Raw genomic sequence first — 24,155 nt, forward strand, 5'->3', positions numbered from 1 at the left:
CGAAGATCAACTACTGGTTATGTGTTTACTTTTGCAAAGGCACCAGTTAGTTGGAAGTCTACTTTGCAGTCAACAGTTGCTTTGTCTACAATAGAGCTAGAGCACATGGCTATTACAGAGGCTGTGAAGGAGGCAATTTGACTTCAGGGGTTGCTAAAGGAGCTTGGCATTGGACAAAAAAAGTATCACAATTTTTTGTAATAGTCAAAGTGCTATTCAATTAGCGAAGAACCAAGTTTATCATGCAAGTATGAAGCACATTGATGTTAGATATAATTTCGTACGAGAAATCATAGAAGAAGGTGGAGTCACGGTGAAGAAAATTCATACTACAGAGAATCCTGCTGATATGCTGACAAAAGTGGTGACTGCGGTCAAGTTTCAACATTGTTTGGATTTGATCATCATTATTGAACACTGAAGATTGAAGATGAAGGCACAACCAAAATTTGTTATTAAGAGAAATTGAAGATGTGGAATTTTGCCAAGGTGGAGATTTGTTGATTGCCAAAAATTGTCCCACATCGGTGAAGGACAAAAATTGGATGGGATTTCACCCTATAAAAGGAGGCCTAATGTTTAGGATTTAAACACACTTCTCATTTGCCTTCTCATCTTCTTAAGGCATTTGTATCTTCTCTCTTTAGTATTATTTTACTTGTATTTTTGGAGTAAAATAAAATATTGGTTGTGTCCGAGGAAGTAGGCAAAGTTAGCCAAACCTCGTAAATTCTGGTGTTCCTTTTATTGTTGTCTTATTGTCTTATTTATTATTTAGTGACTGCCATAATTTTGGTATAGTAGTTGTGACTTATTCACACTATATACATTTGGCTTCCTCAACACTTACTTTTAGCCTCGAATTTTTGTGGCAGATTTATAGCTGAGAAAAGGATCTTACTTTATTGGCATTGGTGTGTAATTCATTAGATTAAAGTTGGGTTCTTGAGAGCTGGGCTTTTCAAGAATGGCTTAAGTTGTTATTAATATAAGAAAGGGGATATCATTATATCAATGCTGTCTAATCTTGGACAGTTTGGATGGATGTGTATGAATCAAAGTTAGCATTACAGAAGCAGAATTCAACATTGGAGAAGAACAATGGAAAATCCGTAGGCCAAGAACCAGAGAAGTTAGTTCTAGGTACAGGTCACATACTCCATCAGCAGCATCCTCTGGCGTTAGATATTGCTCTTCTCCAAATGTCACAAGAACTGGAACTACTACATCAACAATGTCCTTGCCTAAACGAGCCATATCGGCTGAAAGGAAACGCCCCACCACGCCTTCATCACCTACCAGTACTACATCACGACCATCAACACCTGTACAGGATACATCTGCGGAAGAATTACTGTCCAAAAAGTTGGGAGGAAATCGGTTGCCAGAATCTTTGTGGCCCTCAACAATGAGGAGTCTCAGTGCTTTGTTTCAGTCGGATACCTTTTCTTTACCTGTAAGTAAGAGAGAAAAACCTGTTTCTCATGCTCTACGTGATCGTACTTTGAGGCCATCATCAAATGTAGTGCAGAAACAGGGCGAAACACTTCCTGCTTCATGAAAGGCGGCACCTGAGAGGAGGAGGAGTCCATTGAAGGGAAAGAATTCTGCTGATCAAGCAGAGAATTCTAGACCAGTTGATAGTTTAAATGCTCGATTAGTTGATCAGCATCGATGGCCAAGTAGAATGGGTGGGAAGGTATCATCTGGTACTATGAACAGAAGTGTTGATCTGAGTGATAAGAATAGTAAAATTGAGCCAATTAGTCACTGAGAGTCACGCCTTCCTTGAGGAGATTATCATTGGATGGTTATACCAAACCGTTGCAAAAATCTTCCAGTGACTTGCTGTCACTAGTATCATCTGATGATAGAGTAAAAGGTAGAGTTCTGTCAGTAGATGATACTTCACTTTCAATGCAGAAGCCCACATCTTGGAAAGAACAGTACAAGGGAATCCAGTAGCTAGATCTCAGACTGTTTCAGCTCCTGGATCACGACTTCCGTCACCGAATAAGGCATCTGTTATATCATCCTCTGCATCTCGAGGAGTCAGTTCATCTCAAACAAGATCAGTCCCAAGTACACCATCTAGAGGGCCAAGTCCTTCTCGGATAAGACCATCTAGTCCATCTAGACAACCCAAAACTTCTACTTCTGTCCTCAGCTTTATTTCAGATATTAAAAAGGGGAAGAAGGCAACTAACCACTTAGAAGATGTTCATCAGCTGAGGCTATTGTATAATAGACATCTCCAATGGCGGTATGCTAATGCCAGGTCAGATGTGTGGGGTCCAGCCCACATTTTAAGGAAGTTGTTTTCTTCATTTCTTCTTCATTTTCAAAGTTGGCAGAAGTAGGCAGCCCACGTTTCTCATTTTTCTGTCAAAAATGACAGGCTGCAGAAGTTGAAAGGTCAAGGTTGGTAGTCATATTTTGCCTATAAAATGAGAGCTTCGGCTCTCATTCTTTGATCACAATCTCAGAGGAAAATATATCTGAGAGCTAGAAAGAAAGAGTGAGGTTTCACAGACAGAGTATAAGAAAATAGTCTGTGAAGAAAATAGAGAGTGTGAGCAATATTGTAGTGAGGTGAAATATCAAAAGAGGGTTATTTCTTTTGAGTATTGTAGTGGTCTTTGTAGTATTTTTCTCGGGCCTACAAAGAGTAAATTCCTTACTATAGTGATATCAGTTGCTCCTCTCGGGGTCGTGGTTTTTCCCTTATTCAGAAGGGTTTTCCACGTAAAAATCTTGGTGTCATTGTTACTCTTTTATTCTTGTTAATTACCGTATCTCGGTGCTACATTATTATTCCGCTTTTATTATCGTGAATATTATTTTGGTAGGGGTTTATTCCCAACAACTGGTATCAGAGCACAGGTTCTGCTCGTTCATTGAAATGCTATTCACTGTCGGTAGTACTATACTTGGTGAAAAATAAAAATGTCCGGAGTAAAGTACTGTCACACCTCCTTTTTCCGCACCCGAGGGGGCGAAGGGAGTTTTTCCAATTAAAGGACAATCGAAACGGGATTTATTTATTTATTTCAAAGTCGCCACTTGGGAGATTTAGGGTGTCCCAAGTCACCAATTTTAATTCCCGAATCGAGGAAAATAATGACTCTATATTACAGTCTGCGTACCAGAAATCCGGATAAGGAATTCTGTTAACCAGGGAGAAGGTGTTAGGCATTCCCGAGTTCCGTGGTTCTAGCACGGTCGCTCAACTGTTATATTCGGCTTGATTATCTGATTTTATACAAGCGTGAACTTATGTGCAAAATTTAATTTTTAACCGCTTTTATCATTTACTGTTTTATCAAGAATTGCAACGTTGTGAAAATGTATCTCAAACCGCGTTACAATCAATGTACCCGTGGTCGTCGACACACTTTGACTCCATTGAGATTTGGATTTGGGTCACATCAATGTGCACCCGAGTTTAAGGAAATTAAATTATTAAGGGCGCGCCTAAAGTGACTAGCGTATTTATTTTGGGTAAGACCGTGAAATTTTACTAAGCGGTCCATCCCGAAGTCCAAATATTTTTTAAAACAAATATTTACTGAGGGCCCCGCAATTTGTATTTTATTTGGCGAGGCTCATCTCATTCTTATTTTTTAAAATGAATTTGCAACGTCATGGACACGCATCTCGAACCACGTCACAATCAATGTACCCGTGATTAGAAACGCATTTCGACTCCGTTGAGAATTGGATTTGGGTCACATAAATGTGCACCCGAGTTTAGGAAGGTAAGATTTATTAAGGCGTGTCCTAAAGAGTCTAACGTATTGTTATTTTAGGAGGGTTGTGAGATTTGCTAAGCGACCTGTCCTGGAAACTAAATGCTTCGATAATATACATTTTAACGAGGGCCCCGCATCTTGTGCGTTTTTGTTTGTCGAGGCTCATCTCGGCTTTATTTTAAAAGGATATCCTATAGCAACTATGTTTCTTGTCGTGTTTGTCTCTATTAATAAAAAATAGATAGTCCTAATTAATTACGTACTTGCCAGTTATCTATAACAACATTCGAAAATGCTTAAGAATCAGGAACGAGGCTGCGTGCACAGTCAGCCGATTAAATAATCCTGGGCCCAAATCCAGCCCATGCATGATGGGCCAAACCTGGGCCACTGCTTGCTCGAAGCAGGCCTGCTTGGCCTGTTTAGACCTGAACTCGACCTTCATGAGGTTGATATTGCAAGTTTTGTGTTCTTTGTCTTAACAGGTGGTTTACTAGTTATATGAGACCATTAACCAGAAAAGGAAGAACTTAACCCATGATGTACAGTTTTCATGCTTGACATACATTACAGCATATACTGCAAAGTAAACTAAATCTGAGATGCAACCTAATTCATTGAGAATACTTTTATCTAAACAGCATACATATACGAACTGATATTCAATTACCATGCATTGATATCTACTAGGCGTGCAAGCTACTTCCAACATCCAAACGAGAATAGCATTTTTTCTACATTACATGATATTTAAGGTAACAAACTATGTATAAAAAAACACATCCTTCAGATCTTTTCATTTGTATTCTTGCTCAAATTTCCAATTACATCTGACAGTGTATTAGGTGTGTACCTGGTATAGAGAACGAAAAGAAGAAAGGAATGGTCAGCTGGGCAGTATGTAGCAAACACAGCAACAGCAGATACACAACAACAACACAGCAACAAATCAAAAATCCAAGTGTTTTCCACAGCCCACAGACAACCAGCAATATTTCCCAGAACAAGAAGAACCAGCAGATAGTCGAGTACCAAATGAGCAATCCCAGGAAAGAGTGATGAAACAACAACAGTAACAGGGTATTCAATGCAGCAACACCAACAGTCCAACAACCACAAACAGCTCAGTCAATGCAAACAACAGAACTTGGCCAAGGCAGCTTGACCAATATGAATTCTTATACAACTTTCAGATAGTGTTTGGTTACAATGTTTTTGGAAACTACCTTATGTTTTTTCAGTTTTCTTTAAACTCAGTAGACCTCTCTTCAAACTAAAAGTTCCAGCCTCAAGACTAAAAATTCCATCCCCAAGACTAAAAATTCCAGCCCCTTTTTATGTTCTGAAACAGCTTATTTATAAGCTAATAACCCAGTGCAGTCAAGCTGCCTGGATCCTGCAACTTGCAGTCTGCCCATACCTATTAAACCCATCCTTAAGCATCTTTTGATGCCAGCCCTTTGTTCCCCACGTCTGGTTTTGTTTAATCAAGAGTTATGAGCTCATTTTATTATTCATTTTAAACTCCCATGCTCTTATGTCTTGTTCCCATTGGCATTAGTTTAATCCCAAATTAGTACCCTATTTGTCAGTTCATTTAAACTAATCTTTTCTGTCCTTTTCAAACCCCAGAATACCCTTGTTGGCCCTTGATTATTACTGCCCTGCCCATTGCAGTATCAGGGCATTTTGAACTTCTGAAAGTTCAATTTCAGAATTGCCCTAGCCTGATTCTTTTAATTGTTTTTTTACAATGTAGTTACAAACTAGCACTCATAAATAATGTCCAACACTCAAATCACAATACAGGTCCATTCAGTCAAGTGAGGTTGTACATATTAGAATATTTGCACATTCAGTCGTAGGAAATTAATCGACGACATTTATCAGGTCGACTATACTAATTATAACAGGTAATAATCAGTCGCTCATATAAACAATACATTCAGGGACCTAAAGGGCATCAGACAACTTTTGTTCAATTACTGGGGGCCTATATGAATTAACTCATTTGACGACTAATCTAATTGACGATCACGTTTATCATGGGGTACATTCAGAACACAAACAGAAAACAATTGACCAAATAAGAGGCCTTTGACAGAGATGGAAGAAATCCGAATGAAAAATAACAAAATAACAAACAAACACAACGAAGCATGCTGACAACTTAATTAGAACTAAACAAAGAGAAAAGAAAACTTACCGAAAAAGTTTGAAATCAAAACGACCCAAATCTGACTCAACTTCGAACTCTTGAGGCCGAACAAACTTTAATCAGGGTGTTCTCACATGAGAACACCTTGACTAAGGTCTATTAGACCTCAAACCCCTGTTAAGACTGGCCGGATTCCCCAGGTGCATGTGTTCTAAGGTCCGGATTTTCAGATCTGGTTTTTTAGGAGTTGTGGGTAGATTCGGACCAAACCAAGCTTGGTTTGGTCACGAGGAGGGTCAGGGGAGTGTCTGGTATGAAGATGGGGTAATTTGGCATAGGTCCGGGTTCGACTCAAATCTTCAAATGAAGATTCGAGACGAAGGAAAGTAATTCGAGGCAAATGGGTAGCAGATCCATGTTCAGGAGAGTGCGGGGGACTTAGGGTGTTCAGAAGGTGGTCACCGGCGTTCGTGCCGCCGGGTTCTGGTGAAAGGGAAGCTAGGGCGGCTTGCTAGGGTTTGGGGTTTCAGTGTTTGAGCTTGGGGACGATGAAGGGGGGGTTCGGATAGGGGGCGTGGGGAGTGATAGAGGGTTTATATACGGAGTAGGGGATTGGATCTGAGCCGTTAGATCAGATGATCTCAACGGCTTGGATCTGATGGTGAGAAATGAGACGGGGTCGTTTGGTAGTTAAACGGGGTCGTTTGGTTTAAGTGAGGGGTTGGGTCAGACCGGTTATTGGGTCGGGTTTGAAAACGGGTTGCTGAAAGAGGTCCTGAGCCGTTAGATCGGCCTGGACGGACGGCTCAGATCAAACGCCTTTATACGGCGTCGTTTGGGGGGTTTGCCTGAGGCCTGGTTTGGACTGGGTCGGATCGAATTGGTTTGGGCCTATTTTTGGTTTATTTTCTTGGCCCAAACCGTTTTCTTCATTCTTTTCTTCTCTTTTTTTCTTTTTTCTTTTTTTTTTCTAATTTTTTAAAACTAAAAATAAAAATGAAGTTCAAACAAACATTAATTTAACACCTAACATAATTATCAAAATATTTAAATAGGTTAAATCGCACCCTAGAATATTTTTTGTGAATTTTCTTTTACTGAACGAATTATGGTCTAATTACCATGACATACGCATTTTGTATTTTGTTTAATAATGTAAAAAAATAGCAAAAATGGACAGAACCACACATGACTAGCAGCACACGTTATGGAAAATTGAAAATTGTACAGCGAGGTCCTTTGTCACTATTTTTCTTTTGGAGTGACTGTCCGTGAAGCAAAAATCACGTGCTTACAGCTGCCCCTCTTTGCACGAAGACACGAAGGGTTTTCGCGCAAAGATAAAGCGAGCGATTTTTGCCCGTCCGAATACTCCGTGTGAAGCATTTTTTGAAAAAGATTTGACCGAACCTTTACTTCAGAGGTTTCCTACATATCCTGGGCTGAACAGGAATCAGGTCAATGTAGTTCGGGAAATTTTGGTAGCTGGGACTACCGTGTGACTGTAGTGTTTGCTGCTGTTGTGCGCTGTTGCTTGCTGCTGTAGGATGATACCGCTCACCGATCTCCTTGTTACATTGTTAACAGGAAAAACGAGAAGCTAAGCTAGACTACGGAATCTCATCTATCTTCAACTTGTTCTTGTTGCCTTGCTTTCTTGTCGGCTAACGCTTTCCTCTGATGCCCTTATTTTGTAAACTTGGGAGATGATGCTGGCCCTTTGCCTTTTCTGAATGTCAGTTTTCATCACTTTGCTTGATTTGCTGGGGACACGGCTTTCTTCCTTAAATCTTTCAATGGTTTCTTCAATGGCATGTTTCTCCATCAACATTGTTATACTGGGCATGCTACAATGTTTCCAAACTGCTTCTTCTGAGACGCGTTCCTTCTTCCTTTTGAATGTGCGCATGCTTTGGCAGCCTTCTGCTTCTTGGCGCTGGGGATTTTATTGTTTCCTGCTTGGGGATCTCTGTTGTAACCTTCCGTCTTCAGGTGGGGTTACTGATTCCAAGATCTAGAGCTTAAGTGTATTCCCGCATTATACTGGTGGGCGACCTAGAACTTAAATGTATTCTCGCATTATACTGGTGGGCGACCTAGAACTTAAATGTATTCCCGCATTATACTGGTGGGCGACCTAGAACTTAAAAGTATTCCCGCATTTTACTGGTGGGCGACCTAGAACTTGAATGTATTCCCGCATTTTACTGGTGGGCGACCTAGAACTTAAATGTATTCCCGCATTTTACTGGTGGGCGACCTAGAACTTAAATGTATTCCCGCATTTTACTGGTGGGCGACCTAGAACTTAAACGTATTCCCGCATTTTACTGGTGGGTGACCTAGAACTTAAAAGTATTCCCGCATTTTACTGGTGGGCGACCTAGAACTTAAAAGTATTCCCGCATTTTACTGGTGGGCGACCTAGAACTTAAATATATTCCCGCATTTTACTGGTGGGCGACCTAGAACTTAAATGTATTCCCGCATTATACTGGTGGGCGACCTAGAACTTAAAAGTATTCCCGCATTTTACTGGTGGGCGACCTAGAACTTGAATGTATTCCCGCATTTTACTGGTGGGCGACCTAGAACTTAAAAGTATTCCCGCATTTTACTGGTGGGCGACCTAGAACTTAAATGTATTCCCGCATTTTACTGGTGGGCGACCTAGAACTTAAATGTATTCCCGCATTTTACTGGTGGGCGACCTAGAACTTAAAAGTATTCCCGCATTTTACTGGTGGGCGACCTAGAACTTAAAAGTATTCCCGCATTTTACTGGTGGGCGACCTAGAACTTAAAAGTATTCCCGCATTTTACTGGTGGGCGACCTAGAACTTAAATGTATTCCCGCATTTTACTGGTGGGCGACCTAGAACTTAAATGTATTCCCGCATTTTACTGGTGGGCGACCTAGAACTTAAAAGTATTCCCGCATTTTACTGGTGGGCGACCTAGAACTTAAAAGTATTCCCGCATTTTACTGGTGGGCGACCTAGAACTTAAATGTATTCCCGCATTTTACTGGTGGGCGACCTAGAACTTAAATGTATTCCCGCATTATACTGGTGGGCGACCTAGAACTTAAAAGTATTCCCGCATTTTACTGGTGGGCGACCTAGAACTTGAATGTATTCCCGCATTTTACTGGTGGGCGACCTAGAACTTAAAAGTATTCCCGCATTTTACTGGTGGGCGACCTAGAACTTAAATGTATTCCCGCATTTTACTGGTGGGCGACCTAGAACTTGAATGTATTCCCGCATTTTACTGGTGGGCGACCTAGAACTTAAATGTATTCCCGCATTTTACTGGTGGGCGACCTAGAACTTAAAAGTATTCCCGCATTTTACTGGTGGGCGACCTAGAACTTAAAAGTATTCCCGCATTTTACTGGTGGGCGACCTAGAACTTAAATGTATTCCCGCATTTTACTGGTGGGCGACCTAGAACTTAAATGTATTCCCGCATTTTACTGGTGGGCGACCTAGAACTTAAAAGTATTCCCGCATTTTACTGGTGGGCGACCTAGAACTTAAAAGTATTCCCGCATTTTACTGGTGGGCGACCTAGAACTTAAATGTATTCCCGCATTTTACTGGTGGGCGACCTAGAACTTAAATGTATTCCCGCATTATACTGGTGGGCGACCTAGAACTTAAAAGTATTCCCGCATTTTACTGGTGGGCGACCTAGAACTTAAATGTATTCCCGCATTTTACTGGTGGGCGACCTAGAACTTAAAAGTATTCCCGCATTTTACTGGTGGGCGACCTAGAACTTAAATGTATTCCCGCATTTTACTGGTGGGCGACCTAGAACTTAAATGTATTCCCGCATTTTACTGGTGGGCGACCTAGAACTTAAAAGTATTCCCGCATTTTACTGGTGGGCGACCTAGAACTTAAAAGTATTCCCGCATTTTACTGGTGGGCGACCTAGAACTTAAAAGTATTCCCGCATTTTACTGGTGGGCGACCTAGAACTTAAAAGTATTCCCGCATTTTACTGGTGGGCGACCTAGAACTTAAATGTATTCCCGCATTTTACTGGTGGGCGACCTAGAACTTAAAAGTATTCTCGCATTTTACTGGTGGGCGACATAGAACTTAAAAGTATTCCTGCATTTTACTGGTGGGCGACCTAGAACTTAAAAGTATTCCCGCATTTTACTGGTGGGCGACCTAGAACTTAAATGTATTGAAATTGCTTCCCCGTTCTTCCGAGAAAATTTTCGACAATCGGCAGAAAATTTTCTGCCCCGGTTTTTGGTGGTTTCCCTGGCGTTGCGTCTTGCTGCCATCATCAATCCTTTGTTTTCCTGCAGCAAACAAAAGGTTTTAATTAGTTTTTATCGTGGTGGTAGAGGGTGCCTTTCTGGCGGATGGTTTTTCCTTTCTTCTCTTTTCTTGCTCTATGTCCCATAATTGATTAGTGGGCAGAGTTGCTTGCTGGGGGTCTCTAGCCTGCTGGGGATTGGCTTTCAATTAATCCCCTTTTCTGCTTTCTCTTTAAGCACGTGCTGTGGGAATCTGCTTTTAACTCCCGACACCACTCCCTTTAGGAGCTTACTTCCTCCAAAATTGTCGGGCACGATCACTGCATTGCCTGGGATCGGCTTCTAAGACTGTTTGTATTATCCTGCATTGGATGAATTCCCCTCCGGTTTCTGGTAGTAAGCTTTGAAAAATTCCTTTCAAGACAAATTTTAGGAAGAGAAAATAAAAGCTAGAAGAAGAAAATCTTTCTGAACCCATATTTGGTGGGGAGAAGAAACTCAGAAGAACTTATCTGGAGGACATGACTAGTCCCCGTGATCATGACGTGCACCATAGATTCCCGACCCAGTCTATTTGTATCAATCGATTTGCCCGATGGTCTGACTTGCTGGGGATGATAAATGGCTGTCCATCTCGTTGCGAATGTGGTAGCTTTTGCTGATCTGTCTTGTCGCCTCATAGTGCCCTTCGAGGGGTTTTCACTAATGAGACTCTCTCTTTTCTCTCATCTCCCGGCGCCTTATGGTGCCTGTGAAGGTTTTCACCAATAAGACTCTCTCATTTCATATCCCTCATCTTACATCGCCTCTCGGTGCCCGTGAAGGTTTTCACCGATAAGACTCTCTCATTTTATTTCTTTCGGGGAATCGGGGCGTTGTAGATACGACCCTCTCTTCTGGAGATTCCTTTGACCATCAATCCTTTCCCAGTCTTACGCTTCTCTTCTTTGCTGGGGATCAGTGTGTTATTCTCGGCCTCATTTGCCTGATTTGACATCTCTCGAACATTGATCGGGAGGTCTTTTGGACGTTGATGTTGGTTTTGGTGTGGAGTTAAAGAAAGGCTATGAAAAAAGAAAATAATTTGATGGGTGGTGTGCTACAACTTTTGGAATCAAACCTTTGTTGGAACTTAAAACATAACCTCTGCCCCAGTTTTCTTGCTTGGGGAATTTATTTTTTACACTTATGTTATGCTATGTGCGTTATGCACACTGTGCCTATTATGCACACTATGTACCTTATGCATCCTATATTTACTATGATGCATACTATGACCGAGCCGTGAGGCGCCTACGTATCCTCTTTGAGGAATCAGGTCAAACGTAGTTCCCACGGTTTTCTTTTCCTTCTTTTCATTTTCTTTTCCTTTTCTTTTTCTTTTTCTTTTTCTTTTCCTTTCTTTTCTTTTCTTTTTTTTTTCATGTCTTTTCCATTAGTGATTCCAAAAGAGGGGTATGAAAGAATAACTTAAGGCTCAAAGGGGGAAACAAGGGTTAAAAAGTGTTTGGATAGAAGAAAGAATTGCCTCCGTCATCTCATTATCCAATAAATGCCAAATACAAACAAGTAAACCAAAAATTGCCATAATTAAATAAATTACGCATAATATCTCTTGACTGCATCTGAATTGATAGCCATGTCGACACATCTACCTTCGACATCTGTCAAACACAAAGCACCGTTGGACAATACTCTAGTCACGATATAAGGCCCTTGCCAATTTGTGGCGAATTTTCCTTTTGCCTCGACCTGATGTGGGAGGATCTTCTTCAATACTTGCTGCCCTACTTCAAATTTCCTGGGGCGCACCTTCTTATTATATGTTCTTGCCATTCTCTTCTGGTACAGCTGACCATGGCACACTGCTGCCAATCTTTTCTCATCTATCAGGCTCAACTGTTCCAATCGAGTTTTGACCCATTCCTCATCATCAATCCCGGCTTCAGCGACAATTCGGAGGGACGGAATTTCGACTTCCGCTGGTATTACGGCCTCAGTTCCGTACACCAACAAATAAGGAGTTGTGCCTATGGAAGTTCGGACGGTGGTGCGGTAACCCAACAAAGCAAAGGGTAATCTCTCGTGCCATTGTCTGGAACCTTCCACCATTTGCCTTGGGACGATATGGGGTGGAATTGCGGTGTGTAATCTTTAACTGTTGGCATACCTCTCTCATCAAGCTGCTATTAAGATTTGCACCATTATCCGTGATGATCACTTTTGGGATCCCAAATCTGCAGATGATATGGGAGTGAACAAAGTCCACCACTGCCTTCTTGGTTACTGATTTGAAGGTTTTAGCCTCAACCCATTTGGTGAAGTAATCAATGGTCACTAGAATGAACCTATGACCGTTGGATGCTGCTGGCTCGATGGGCCCAATGACATCCATGCCCCATGCCACAAACGGCCAGGGTGCTGACATCGTATGTAACTCTGTTGGCGGAGAATGAATCAAATCTCCATGTATCTGGCACTGATGGCATTTCCTCACGAAGGTGATGCAGTCGCGTTCCATGGTGAGCCAATAACACCCTGTTCGAAGGATCTTTCTTGCCAACACATATCCGCTCATGTGTGGTCCACAAACTCCAGCATGTACCTCTGCCATAACCGTCGTTGCTTGACTGGCATTTATGCATCTCAACAATCCCAAATCCGGGGTTCTTTTGTACAATACTCCTCCACTGAGGAAGAAACCATTCGACAAACGCCGAAGGGCTCTTTTTTGGTCCCCAGAGGCATGTTCTGGATATATCCCCATCCTGAGGTATTCCTTGATATCATGAAACCAGGGCTCGCCATCTGCTTCTTCTTCTATGGCGTTGCAGTAGGCGTGCTGATCATAGACCTGGATGTGTAGAGGATCAACATACATTTTGTCAGGGTGGTGCAACATTGATGCTAAGGTGGCTAAGGCATCCGCAACCTCATTGTGAACTCTCGGGATGTGTTTGAACTTCACCGATCAAAACTGCTTGCTCAGATCATGCAAGCATTGTCGGTATGGTATGAGTTTTAGATCTCGTATTTCCCATTCTCCCTGAATTTGATGTACCAAGAGGTCCGAGTCTCCCAAGACCAAGACGTCTTGGACAGCCATGTCAGCAGCCAAGCACAGACCCAGAATGCAAGCCTCATACTCGGCCATATTGTTGGTGCAATAGAAGCATAGTTGAGCCGTAACAGGATAATGCCGTCCTGTTTCAGAAATGAGTACTGCTCCTATTCCAACCCCTTTCGCGTTTGCAGCTCCATCGAAGAAAAGCTTCCAACCCGGTTCCTCAGGCAATTCCAACTCATTTGTATGCATTACCTCTTCGTCAGGAAAATACGTTCTTAAGGGCTCGTATTTTTCATCAACGGGATTCTCTGCCAAATGGTCTGCCAGCGCCTGGGCTTTCATGGCCGTCCTCGTTACATAGACGATATCAAACTCTGTGAGCAGGATTTGCCATTTTGCCAACCTTCCCGTGGGCATAGGTTTCTGAAAGATATATTTCAATGGGTCCAAACGGGATATGAGATAAGTAGTATATGAAGACAGGTAGTGCTTCAACTTCTGAGCTACCCAAGTTAGGGCGCAACATGTTTTCTCGAGTTGAGTGTACTTGACCTCGTGTACTGTGAATTTCTTGCTAAGATAGTAGATGGCTTGCTCCTTCCTTCCTGTGTCATCATGTTTCCCCAACACACAACCAAATGAATTTTCCAAGACCATTAGGTAAAGAATTAAGGGCTTCCCAGGCTTCGGCGGGACCAATACGGGTGGATTAGACAGATACCCTTTGATTTGGTCGAAAGCCTCCTGACACTCTGCCGTCCAACCTACCGCAGCATCCTTTCTCAGTAGCCGAAATATGGGCTCACAAGTTGCTGTGAGTTGAGCGATGAACCTGCTGATGTAATTGAGTCTACCCAGCAAACTCATTACCTCTGTTTTGTTCCTTGGCGGTGGCAAATCTCGGATGGATTCAATTTTGGATGGGTCTAACTCAATCCCCCGTCGACTGACGATGAATCCTAGCAACTTTCCTGATGGAACCCCGAATGCGCATTTGGCCGGGTTAAGCTTGATATCATACCTCCGGAGTCTTTGGAAAAATCTCCTTAGGTCTGCTACATGGTCCTCCTGACACCAAGATTTGATGATCACATCATCGACGTACACCTCGATTTCTTTGTGTATCATGTCATGAAACACAACAGTCATTGCTCGCATGTACGTTGCCCCGACGTTCTTTAATCCGAACGGCATTACCCGATAGTAGTAGGTTCCCCATGGCATAATAAACGTTGTCTTCTCAGCATCCTCCTCGTCCATTAGGATCTGATGATAACCCGCATAGCAATCCACAAAGGATCCGATCTCGCGCCCAGCGCAATTATCGATCAGGATATGAATGTTGGGTAGCGGAAAATTGTCCTTGGGACTTGCTTTGTTGAGGTTGCGGTAGTCAACGCACACCCTGATTTTTCCATCCTTCTTGGGGACTGGTACCACATTGGCCAACCACTCGGGATATCGAGTGACCCGAATGACCTTCGATTGCAACTGCTTAATCACTTCTTCTTTGATCTTTACACTCATTTCTGTTTTAAATTTTCTTAGTTTTTGCTTGACCGGAGGGTATGCCGGGTCAGTGGGCAATTTGTGAACCACTAAATTGGTGCTTAATCCAGGCATATCGTCATATGACCATGCAAAAACATCTTTGAATTCCATGAGAGTTTTGATCAATTCTGCTCTGACATTCGGTTCAATGTGGATGCTAATTTTGGTCTCTTGGACGTTATCAGCGTCTCCTAGATTCACAGCCTCAGTGTCATTTAGGTTAGGCTTGGGTTTCTCTTCAAATTGGCACAGTTCTCGGTTTATCTCTTCGAAGGCTTCACCTTCGTCACATTCAGATTCATCGTCACAAACGACCTCTTGCATCATTGAGTCGGTTTCAGATTGATTTATTAGACTAGGTCGAAGATCCGCTGTGCATGCCATGTCATTAGAACCAGTAAAAAGAGAACTGTTCAGAAAGTAAAAGAACAAAACAAAATTAAAATGGGGCAAAAGAAAAGAACTTTATTAAACTTGCGGGATAAAAAGGGTTCACACTTTTACAAAAACGAAAGTAAAATTTGGATTACACCCTTGAATAATCCGAACAAACAAACAAAACATAAATCAAAGCCTACTACCAAGACTCCCCTCGGACAGGAAGAGGAGTAACCGTCCAATTGTTGGTCTTGGCCTCAGGCCCCACAAACTGTATCTCTGCTCTGCTGGAGCCTTCTCTAGCTTCCACCATACTGACATCAGCGAAGAGCCTCTCAAAACTCTAATTCAGGTCTTCATTTATACCGATCAAAGGTCCTAGAATCTTTGGGACCGGTGACCCCTTGGCACTTGCTTTGACAAAAGACTTTGAGAGGCGTGGCACTGGTTTAGGCAGAAACCAGACCCTCTTCTTCATTTTTCGCGCTTGCTTCCTGTCTGCTGCGGTTGGTTTGAACCCCAATCCGAAAGTTTCCAGATTTTTAGGAAGGGAGACAGGTTGGACAATCCCTTGAAGCTCGACTCCCAGGCCTTTTCCCGGCACAAATCCATTACCCAGCATTTCCGAGACCATCATGACTGTCGCGGAAGCTATCCTAGGGTGCGGGATGATTTCTCCTTCAGAAATTTTGTTGGCCGATCCTGTATCGAAAATCTGGTAGACCCAAGGACCTTTGTCATCAGCGGTCTCTATGAAAGGTACAATGGTTCCGCCCATGGTGCACGTTGTATCCTCGCCGTGTAACACGACCTCTTGTCTTTCCCACTCGAACTTCACCATCTGATGTAGGGTGGAAGGCACCGCTTTGGCTGCATGAATCCATGGTCGACCTAACAGCAGGTTGTAAGATACCGTGGCGTCTAATACCTGGAATTCCATGGTAAACAGGACCGGACCGATGGTCAGTTCAAGTACAACATCCCCTACAGTGGCCGTTCCGTTTCCGTCAAACCCTCGGACACAGATACTGTTCTTGTGGATCCTTCCGTGGTCGATCTTCAACTGGTTCAAAGTAGATAGTGGGCAAATATTGGCGCTTGAGCCGTTATCCACCAATACTCGAGTTACCACCGAGTCTTCACATTTAACAGCTAGGTATAGAGCTTTATTATGCTCCGTACCTTCCACCGGCAGGTCATCATCTGAGAATGTTACCCTGTTCACCTCGAAAATCTTGCTGGCAATGGTTTCCAGGTGGTTTACAGCAATCTCACTGGTTACATGAGCTTCGTTCAATATCTTCAGCAGGGCCCGACGATGCTCCTCAGAATGGATCAGTAACGACAACAGTGAGATCTGGGCCGGTGTTTTTCTCAGCTGTTCGACCACAAAATAGTCCTGTACTTTCATCTTCCTCAGGAACTCTTCAGCCTCTTCTTCGGACACGGGTTTCTTGGTTGCAACTGGGTTGGTTCTTCTTAGCTCCACCGGAGCAAAACATCGACCTGATCGAGTCAGCCCTCGCGCTTCACAACTGACTTCTTCCACCTGTTTTCCTTTGTACATCACCACCGCCTTTTCATATTTCCAAGGCACAGCCCTGCCGTCAATCATCGGCAGCTGGACCACAGGCTTTATTGTCACCCGTTCTCTACATACCCCTTTCAACACGACCGCCGGTGTGGGCGGGATCCCTGGTATTACCAACTTGCTTGGCTCGAGTTTGCTTGTTATGGCGGACGGGCTCTTTCCCAATATCATTACCGGCTTGAAGCCTCCTCCCTGCGACTGTACACTCGTTCCTCCACTGGTTAAGACTTCTTTCAGGGCGGCTTGGATCATCATCACTGTTTGTGAGGGTTTTCTTAATTCTCCTCCCTCACACACCAACTCAATCATGTGAGTTTCGTGGTGCGCTGGCAGTGGGTTTTGGTTGATGTTAGGAGCCTCCGGTGTCTGGACCTCGATCTTATTGGTGTCAATAAGATCTTGTATGGAATGCCTTAACTTCCAGCACTTCTCGGTATCGTGCCCGAGCATCCCTGAACAGTATTCACAACTGATTGATCGATCCAAATTCTGAGGTGGGGGATTTGGTTCTCGAGTCTGGACAGGACTAACCAAACCCAATTGCCGCAGCTTGTGGAACAAAGCGGTGTAGGTTTCTCCCAGCTCCGTGAAGGTTCTCTGCTTCCGCAACCTGTCATTCCTAGCATCTGGATTTCCCCGGAAGCCTGCCCCTGAAGGGTTTCTATACGCCCTCGGTGGAGGATAGGTGTTTTGCGGTGGGTAGTTATTATGTGGAGCTGGGTATGTGTTGTGGGGAGCCGGTGCGCGCCATTGTGGGCGAATCGGAGGCTGAGTGTATGCCTGCGCTTGGTGTACGGAACAATGTGGTTCTCGAGGTGGATAGAAATTTTGTGGTGGGTTGTATGGGTAGTTTGACCTGTGAGGTCTGGGTTGGTTGTAGTGCGGCCTGCCAGCCCTGGAGCAACTGCCTGCCTCGATCGTGGCAACCTCTTCTTTCTTTCTTCTCAGCGCACCTCCCGCGCCGCTTTGAATAGCCTGGGTTGTGGCTTTGAGTGCCGAATAGTTCAAGATTTTGTCAGACCTTAGACCCTCTTCTATCATGACCCCTATCTTGACCACCTCGTTGAAAGATTTTCCAACTGTTGTCACCAAGTGACCAAAATAGGTCGGATCCAGTGTCTGCAAGAAATAGTCCACCATCTCTCCCTCTCTCATGGGAGGATCGACTCTAGCTGCTTGCTCTCTCCAACGGAACCTGAACTCGCGAAAACTTTCCCCGGGTTTCTTCCCCGTTCTCAATAATGTGAGACGGTCAGGGACTATCTCTAGATTGTACTGGAAATGACCTGCAAAAGCCTGCGCCAGATCATCCCATATGTACCACCTACTGGAATCCTGCCTGGTATACCATTTCAGTGCAGATCCGCTCAGACTTTGGCCGAAATAAGCTATCAATAGCTCATCCTTGCCGCCTGCCCCTCTCATTTTGCTACAGAATCCCCGCAAATGTGACATGGGATCACCGTGCCCTTCATATAAATCAAACTTAGGCATCTTAAAACCAGCCGGGAGTTGGATGTCTGGGAAAGGACATAGATCTTTGTATGCTACACTGATTTGATTGCCCAATCCGTGCAAGTTCCTGAAGGACTGCTCCAGGCTTTTGAACTTTCTCAACACTTCATCCTGTTCAGGAGCCTTAACTGGCTTCTCAACCTCTACCGGAACTTCTAAATGTGGATTGTAAGCTTGAGGCTCGGGTGCATGGAATGTGGGCTCAGGGGGATAGTATTGTGTATCGTGAGCCTGAAACAACGGCTCACTGGTCGTTCTCTGCAAAGGGGCTGATGTAGGTCCCACAAAAATGGGAATATTGGGTGTTGGGAGAGGTTGGTGGGGTGGTGGAGCTTGGGAATCATGAGGGCTTATTTCTTGATGATAAAGGGGATTTGAGCGGCTTGTGGAAGGGCCAGAGTGAGGGTATTCCGGCATGTGTCCCAGTGTTTCGGGGCTCTTTTGTGTTTTGGCTAGGGCTAGCTGCATTGCATTCATCTCTAGTCCCATCCTTTCAATCTTTTCCATCGCTTCTTTTAGCAACTGGCCCATTGGCCTTTCTTCCTCATTACTATTCTCTGAAGTAGTCATGCTTGTTGCTACTGGTCCTTTGGATCTGGTGTGGTAGGAGTGTGTTGCCAGAGTTCTTTAACAACTAACTTGTCTGGTATCAGACAACAACAAACTTTGTTAGCGTTAGAGCTTTAACAGATTTGATCATAACACATATATGATGCAATGCTCCTAGGCAGTTAACCGTTTCTACATGCTTTGCTTCAAACAACATGCGTCATCCCGGCTTGCTCAGTTGTCCCTTTTTTATTCGTTTTTGTATTCTCTTTTCTTTCTTTATTAAAAGCGGTCGAATCTTATGGGGATTGCCTACGTATCACGTCCCCGCGTGAATCAGACCAGGCGTAGTTCTGCCATGAGGCTAATATTTATAAAAAGAAAATGAACAGACATTACATTTGAAAACTTTGTAAAAACAATGTCTTGAAATACACACATTCAATATTGAAAATAAAAAGATACAATTCTTAACATCTCATAACGTGCCCCACTTTCCACTTGTGTTGTAAATTATTAGATCATTTGCTCAAGGTGGGGCTTGACCCGGATGTCCTCCCAATGTTCGATACATCCTTTCCAACTCCACTGCTAGATGACGGGCAAAGGTGGGTGCATGCTCTGTAAACCTTCCATAATCCATTCCTTGGCAGTTTACATAACTTTGAGAGGTGTAGACTGCCAGGTCGTGGATCTGTGCCCTGAAATCTTGGAGCTGTTGGCCTTGATTCTGCAATTGCTGATGGCGAGTGGTGGCTATATCTCGGATACGGCCTTCACGATCTAGGGATGACTCTAATAGAGCTCGGAGTCTGGCCTGCTCTAATCTCATCTGCGCTCTTTCTCTATCAGTGTCTGCTTGTTGACGCTCTCTGTATCTTCTTGCCTCTTCTAGTTGTGCACGAAGTTGGTCTTCTGATCGTATCCAATGGTCTTTTTCCTTCTTGAATTGTGCCCTGTCTTTCTCGGATTGCCTATCTTGGCGTTCCTTATCAGATCTGGCTTCTTCGTTTAATTGTTGGATCCTTTCTTTTGCTTTGCTCAACGCCCTTTCTTTTGCAGCAAGAATGGAATCATAATCTTGCATTCTTTCAAAAAGCTTGGCGATGGTTTTTTGATCCTTCCAATTCCTCATTGGCGTTTCAGAAGCCTTTTTCATTTTCAGAAATCGAGCATGAAGACTTTCATTCTCACAGGCTAGACTCTTCTTCTCGCCTTCAGCTTCTTGTGCTTGCAAATCTTTTTCCAGACTGAGGTTCCTTAGATTTTCCTTTAGGGCATGGATAGTTGCTTTGTACCCCTTCTCTTTTTCTCCCCAGATCAACCGCTCTTGGATTTTATCATTAAAGTTTTGAATATGGGGTCTTTTAGTTGGCCTTCTCAGCTCAGGTTCTGGTACATCATCCACGCGAGACCGTTTCTCGAACCACCTTTCATATCCATGATTTATCTCACCCTTTGTAGTGTCTGGGACTTGAGTATCGCTTTTTAAGTATCGACATCCATTCCACATCTGCTGAAGTAACGCCTCAGGAATAGTGGCCTCTGGGTGTAATTCGATTTCTTGCGTACTCAAATCTTCATCATCAGGAACTACTTGATATCTTCCTAGTTGTCTTAGGACTCTCAATGGCGCGTATGGCTGGATGCTTCTCAATCCCAATAGTAGAAGATAACTATTTGAGTTTGACATATGTATCACTTCCCTCATCGGTAGCCATCCCAAAGTCCATTCAATTTGATTTGCCGTTAGAGCCCTTAGCCGAGATACCCATGCTTCTATCCCTTCTGGATCCTGATAATTTTTCACTCTTTCCTCTTAACCCTTGATGTAATTATCGTTGCTTGGCCCATACTGTATGATCTTGGGCTGTTGTTGGAGATGTTCAATCAGCCACATTTGCAACAAAATTTTGCATCCTTCGAAGACTTTCGCTCCTGCTTTACATAAAGTCAAGGCCCGATAAATGTCTGAGAGAATGATGAGGACAAGGGTGTGGTTTTCCTTGGAGGTGAGGATTTGCACAACTTTTGCGGTGCGAATATCAATTGTTCGTTCTTTGTTCGGGAAGACCATGATTCCTAGAAAAGCCACCATGAAGGCGAAACGACGGTGAATCTGCCATGCGTCTTTGTCTTGTTTGTTAGTAAGGCCTTTCTCATGAATTTCGAACCCATCTGACTTTCCGAACCTTGAATACAAAAAGTTGAAAGAACAACATCCGTTGACGACATTGCTTTTCCTGATTTGACTGCTGATGTTCAGAAGACCGAAGAATCGATGTACCGAGGGAGCCTTCGTGAATATCAAGCTTTGATTCCTTAAACTTCCGTCAAAACCAACATATCCAGCTACCTCCTCTAATGTAGGAGTGAGCTCGAAGTCAGAGAAACGAAAGACATTGTGAACAGGGTCCCAAAAAGTCACTAATGCCGCAATCAGATCCTCACGGGGTTTAACTTTCATAATGTCCGGGAGATTTCCCAAATGCTTGATGACCCACTTTTGACCATCTTCGCCTAATTCACACCACCACATTTGAAGCTGGAATAGAAACTCTTCTGTATTTGCGGAGTAAGGGTTTTGTGTGGTGCTCATTTTGTATCTGAAATTTTAATTTAACAAAGTCAAGACTCATTTTGAAAACATACTCCAATCATTTTCAGTCAAAACTATTTCAAGATTTAAAACTATTTTTGGGAATTTTCAAACTATTATCAAGATTAAATACCTTTATTTCAAGATTTGAAAACTATATTTTATTTTTTATTATATATATATATATTCTATTTTTTATTTTATTTTTATTTTTATTTTATTTTTTTATTTATGAAAAACCCATTTTATTCCTCAGCTCTTACCATGATTTTATTTAAGCCGGTTAGCAAGCATGTTCGAGGCAAACGAATGCACATAGAGCAAGTAGGATGCATCAGGATGGTCTTTTTATTTTGGGTTCACCTGCCCTAGACAGACCCAACCCCTGTGTTAAGTCCCCTAAGTCAAATGCACGTGATGCAAATAAATGTTCCTACTAGGGATCCGGTACATGGCTGAGTTATTCTAAGTGTAAAACCTGAGGTTGATTGTTCTAGCCCTGGCTTACCCAAGTGGACATCTTGAGCCGAAATGGGGGCAACGTACCGGGAGCACGAAAGTCTGCCCGGCCTAGTTACTTGTCCCAACTTCGTCTTATTTGGTATGACTTCTAACAGAAAGGTGGGTCACGCGCACGTGTACACCATAAGTTCAGAAGACTCAGAAAGAAGAAGGGTTTCGTAGCAGTTGTATATACACAATTCAGATAATATTAAAGCGGTAAAAGCATCATTTAGCACATTAGGCATATATCATGTAAAAATCAGATAATAAATAAAGCCAACTATAACAATTATTTTAAGCTCGAATTCTTGAACCCTGAACCAGTGGTTCTGGGTTACATGTCCCCAGCAGAGTCGCCAGAGCTGTCACACCTCCTTTTTCCGCACCCGAGGGGGCGAAGGGAGTTTTTCCAATTAAAGGACAATCGAAACGGGATTTATTTATTTATTTCAGAGTCGCCACTTGGGAGATTTAGGGTGTCCCAAGTCACCAATTTTAATTCCCGAATCGAGGAAAATAATGACTCTATATTACAGTCTGCGTACCAGAAATTCGGATAAGGAATTCTGTTAACCCGGGAGAAGGTGTTAGGCATTCCCGAGTTCCGCGGTTCTAGCACGGTCGCTCAACTGTTATATTCGGCTTGATTATCTGATTTTATACAAGCGTGAACTTATGTGCAAAATTTAATTTTTAACCGCTTTTATCATTTACTGTTTTATCAAGAATTGCAACGTTGTGAAAATGTATCTCAAACCGCGTTACAATCAATGTACCCGTGGTCGTCGACACACTTTGACTCCATTGAGATTTGGATTTGGGTCACATCAATGTGCACCCGAGTTTAAGGAAATTAAATTATTAAGGGCGCGCCTAAAGTGACTAGCGTATTTATTTTGGGTAAGACCGTGAAATTTTACTAAGCGGTCCATCCCGAAGTCCAAATATTTTTTAAAACAAATATTTACTGAGGGCCCCGCAATTTGTATTTTATTTGGCGAGGCTCATCTCATTCTTATTTTTTAAAATGAATTTGCAACGTCATGGACACGCATCTCGAACCACGTCACAATCAATGTACCCGTGATTAGAAACGCATTTCGACTCCGTTGAGAATTGGATTTGGGTCACATAAATGTGCACCCGAGTTTAGGAAGGTAAGATTTATTAAGGCGCGTCCTAAAGAGTCTAACATATTGTTATTTTAGGAGGGTTGTGAGATTTTCTAAGTGACCCGTCCTGGAAACTAAATGCTTCGATAATATACATTTTAACGAGGGCCCCGCATCTTGTGCGTTTTCGTTTGTCGAGGCTCATCTCGGCTTTATTTTAAAAGGATATCCTATAGCAACTATGTTTCTTGTCGTGTTTGTCTCTATTAATAAAAAATAGATAGTCCTAATTAATTACGTACTTGCCAGTTATCTATAACAACATTCGAAAATGCTTAAGAATCAGGAACGAGGCTGCGTGCACAGTCAGCCGATTAAATAATCCTGGGCCCAAATCCAGCCCATGCATGATGGGCCAAACCTGGGCCACTGCTTGCTCGAAGCAGGCCTGCTTGGCCTATTTAGACCTGAACTCGACCTTCATGAGGTTGATATTGCAAGTTTTGTGTTCTTTGTCTTAACAGGTGGTTTACTAATTATATGAGACTATTAACCAGAAAAGGAAGAACTTAACCCATGATGTACAGTTTTCATGCTTGACATACATTACAGCATATACTGCAAAGTAAACTAAATCTGAGATGCAATCTAATTCATTGAGAATACTTTTATCTAAACAGCATACATATACGAACTGATATTCAATTACCATGCATTGATATCTACTAGGCGTGCAAGCTACTTCCAACATCCAAACGAGAATAGCATTTTTTCTACATTACATGATATTTAAGGTAACAAACTATGTATAAAAAAACACATCCTTCAGATCTTTTCATTTGTATTCTTGCTCAAATTTCCAATTACATCTGACAATGTATTAGGTGTGTACCTGGTATAGAGAACGAAAAGAAGAAAGGAATGGTCAGCTGGGCAGTATGTAGCAAACACAGCAACAGCAGATACACAGCAACAAATAAAAAATCCAAGTGTTTTCCACAGCCCACAGACAACCAGCAATATTTCCCAGAACAAGAAGAACCAGCAGATAGTCGAGTACCAAATGAGCAATCCCAGGAAAGAGTGATGAAACAACA

General features: G+C 42.8%; 1 pseudogene; it reads left to right on the plus strand.

The window, feature by feature from the left end:
- The first annotated feature begins 942 nt into the window (after positions 1-942).
- The window catches only part of LOC107789832 (AUGMIN subunit 8-like), a 33,719-nt pseudogene continuing 10,506 nt past the window's right edge, over positions 943-24,155 (plus strand).

The sequence above is a fragment of the Nicotiana tabacum genome, chromosome 18 (assembly GCF_000715075.1).
Source record: "Nicotiana tabacum cultivar K326 chromosome 18, ASM71507v2, whole genome shotgun sequence".
NCBI classification, from domain to species: Eukaryota; Viridiplantae; Streptophyta; class Magnoliopsida; order Solanales; family Solanaceae; genus Nicotiana; species Nicotiana tabacum.